The sequence below is a fragment of the Sorex fumeus genome, unplaced genomic scaffold, assembly GCF_029834395.1.
Source record: "Sorex fumeus unplaced genomic scaffold, SorFum_2.1 ptg000191l, whole genome shotgun sequence".
In the NCBI taxonomy this organism is placed as follows: domain Eukaryota; kingdom Metazoa; phylum Chordata; class Mammalia; order Eulipotyphla; family Soricidae; genus Sorex; species Sorex fumeus.
The window spans coordinates 3551873-3555680 of NW_026606248.1; the positions used below are offsets into that span (position 1 = coordinate 3551873).

The window sequence follows — 3808 nt, forward strand, 5'->3', positions numbered from 1 at the left end:
ACATTGTCTTCATAAGATTCAGCTGTAGTCCTACCTTTCCACACTCACGGTCAAAGTCGGCCAGCATTTGTGCCACTTGGCTGATGTTTGGTGTTATTAAAACAATGTCATCAGCAAAGCGGAGGTGGTGTAGTTGCTGACCATCTATCTTCACTCCCATTCCTTCCCATTCCGGTCGTTGCATGATGTTCTCGAGGGTGGCACTGAAGAGTTTCGGTGAAATGGTATCACCCTGCCGCACCCCTCTCTGGACATCAACGATCACTTCTTTGTAGAATGGTGAGATCCTGGTAGTGAATCTGCAATACAGCTCACGGAGGATCCTGATGTATTGGGCTTGAATGCCCTGATTGGCTAGGGCTTCAATGACCGCTTCCGTCTCAACAGAATCAAAGGCCTTCTTTAAATCAATGAATGTTAAGCAGAGCGGCATCTTGAACTCCCGAGAAACCTCAATGAGCTTGGTTATCGTGTGGATAGGGTCGATGGTGCTGAATCCTTTGCGGAACCCTGCTTGCTCGCATGGTTGTCCTTCATCTAGTGTTCTGCCAATCCTATTCAGGATGACTCGAGTGAACAACTTGTAGATGACAGACAATAGGCAGATCGGGCGATAGTTGCCAATGTCATGGATGTCTCCCTTCTTGAACAGTAGTACGGTCCTGCTGGTTTTCCATTGGGACAGAACCTTGCATTCAGACAGGTAGCGAGTGAAGAGCCGAGCCAGTGTATTGATGAGTACTGACGGCAGGTTCTTCAGGTGTTCAGGTCTGACCTTGTCTGGGCCGGGTGCTGTTTCTTTCTTTACCGATGAAATGGCGTGTCGGATTTCGGAAGGGAGAACATTGGGAACGACATACCCATCCTGTGGAATTTGGTATGTCGGCAAGTGGACATGGCTATCGAAGAGATTTGAGTAGAAGTCATGGATAATCTTCTCCATTGCCGTTCTGGAGGATGTGATGGATCCATCAGGACGTCGGAGGGCAGTCATCTTGGTCTTATAGTTGGCGAAGGACAGGCGGGAGTTACGAATACTTTTCCCGGCTTCTGCCACATCTACCAGTACTTCTGCTCTTCTCTCTTTGAGGTCTTCCTTGATCGCATCTCTGCACTGCTTTGCAAGCTCGGAGGTTAGCTTGCGTTTGCCTGAGGCATGCGCCAAACCACGCTGGCGAATTAGCTCAAGAGTTTTCGAAGATAGGCAACATTTTGTGGCTATCTCTCTCTTGGCATTCCTCGCACATTCATGGAGGTGCTGAACCAGTCGATCATATTCCTTGTCAATGTTGTCAACAATGGCATCTTCCCATGTTGCCGCAATAGTACCAAAGAGTTCCCAGTTGGTGGTCATTCTGGGAGTTCTCTTTTTGAACTTTGCAGCCCTTTCTCCCCGCTCTGTGAAGTAGAATTTTGCACGAAGGAGACGGTGGTCCGATCCCATTTGAAATTTTGGGACAACAGCGACATCAGTCAGGCAAAACCATCGATTGAATATGATGTGGTCTATTTCGTTGTGGAATCGTCCACCGGGAGACTCCCATGTCCATCGTTTAGATTCTGCCTTCTGGAACTGTGAGTTACCATGAATGGTCTTGGTCGACATGATGAACTCAGACAGTCTCTCACCCTGTTCGTTCCATTCTAGGCCATGGGTCCCGATGTGAAGTTCTTCAGCTGATCTTCTCGGTCCTATCTTGGCATTAAAATCACCCACAATGATCTTGTAGAAGGTGTGGTCTTCTTTATAGAATTTCTCTAGCTCCATGTAGAACTCGATTTCTCTTTCATCATAATGAGATGTTGGTGCGTAGACAACGAAGATAGAAACTGCAGGCAGTGAGCCACATCTATTCAAATGTAAACGTCCGATTCGGGTTGTTAGGCATTCGAATGAATCAATGCTCTTGGCCAAGTTTGTGTTGACAAGGACACCGACGCCTCCAACACCTCTTTTATCGCATGTTCCAAGGAACAATTCTTCTCCAGTGTCGAAAACGGCATGGTGAGATTCGTGCCTTTTTGTCTCGGTCAGACCAATGATGTCGTACTTGATCATTCGCACTTGTACCATCAGGTCCTCGATGGATGCATCTGATGCTAGCGTACGTGCATTGAAAGTACAGACGATCATTTTTGTCTTCCTTCGTTGTGGCAGCCTAGGTCGGCCTTGAGATTTTGTCGGCCTCTCCTTTCTCATCCTTCTCAGTGCTGCCATGTCGGTGAAGCCTTCAGGGTCAGGTGAATGAGACCAGTTGTAGTTACTGGTTTTGGCATATCGAATACACAGCGGATAGCTTGCCAGGCTCTTCCGTGCGGGCGGAATACTCTCGGTAGCTTGCCAGTCTTTCCGAGAGGGATAGAGGCTTTTGGAGTGACCTCTAATCACCCTTGTAGGTGTTACCATATTTGAACCCTATCAAATATGGTATGACAATTCCAGAAGATGGGTATTTAGTGTCTTATGATGTGTCGCGCGGCCGCGTGGGTCCAGAAAGAGTCCTGGAGTGTGGCGACGGCTGGGTAGTGGAAGTAGTGTCATTTTATCTCATCTTCCTTTTTGTCCTTGCTACAGGAAAACTGCAAGTACTTCAATACCATAGAACTCAAGGACTATTGTTTCAGAGCTGACCGATAACAACTAACAAGCACTGAATACATGTAATTGACTAGGCAGTTACTCTGTGTAATGATCCATTGAGTTCTCACTCTAAATTTATTAGGCATATTCTCTCCTCCATTTTGCAGATGGGGGCTTCTGAGAGATTGAGTAATATACACTAGTTTCCTTAACTAATAATAAGAGGAGAGTCAAAATTTCAGCCTAGATGCTATTATGCCAGCACCTATGAGAATAACTGCTGCACCACACAGACTGCCTCACAGCGGATGGAGACTGTCTGTTCTTGGCACGGGGCATGCCATGATACCCTGAGTTTAAACTCCCTTTTCCATATTCCAAATATTTTGAATGGGCTGAATAATGAGGTGCCACTGGACATTCTGGGCCAAATGGCTTTCGCAGGCTGGCTGGGAGATAAAAAACCCTTCTGAAAGAGTATTTAAGAAATGCCTCAGCACTCCTGTTGTTGGCACATAACCTGCTGGAAAGTTAGGAACTGCCCGTCCGGGTCAAGCATTCTCCAGGAGGGTGCTGTTGTCTGAGTTGTCATTCAAGTGAAGGCTCTTGAACCTGTTTGGCTTCCTTGGGAGATTGCAGAAGAGCACCTCGCCTTTGCAAAACAACCACCTGTGCCAGGTGGTGATGGTATGAAAATACAAAAGCTGCCCCTGTGAAACCTGGAAGCATTTAGAGTGTAGACTGTGGTCCAGCCCTTGGGCAACATGCTGCCTGCTAGGAAAAGCCCAAGTGCACGAAACATGTCTGTAGTCTGCCCTGAGGATTATTTCAGTAGCCTTCCTTGTCTTTACCTCTGATCCCAGAAATCAGTTAGCATTTACCACCATCACTCCTTTTAATTTATTTATTTTATTTTATATTTTTGCTTTTTGGGTCACACCTAGTGATGCTCAGAGGTTACTCCTGGCTCTGCACTCAGGGATTTCTCCTGGTGGTGCTTGGGGGACTGGGATCAAACCCAGGTTGGCCACGTGCAAGGCAAACACCCTACCCGCTATACTATGGCTCTGGCCCCAACCATCACTCCTTTTTAAAATTAGCAGTTTGAAGACATGCTTAGGAAAACAAAAACAGTGAAAGACAGAAACTGTGGAAATCAAGTGGGTTCAAGAGTGCTTTGTGGCAGGTTTCATGCAGGAGGAGAAGGAAGGTATGATGTTGGGGAGG

General features: G+C 46.8%; 1 protein-coding gene across 2 annotated transcripts in view; it reads left to right on the plus strand.

The window, feature by feature from the left end:
- The window catches only part of FRMD4B (FERM domain containing 4B), a 232287-nt gene that overhangs the window by 109317 nt on the left and 119162 nt on the right, over positions 1-3808 (plus strand). The gene's annotated exons all lie outside the window — the stretch shown is intronic.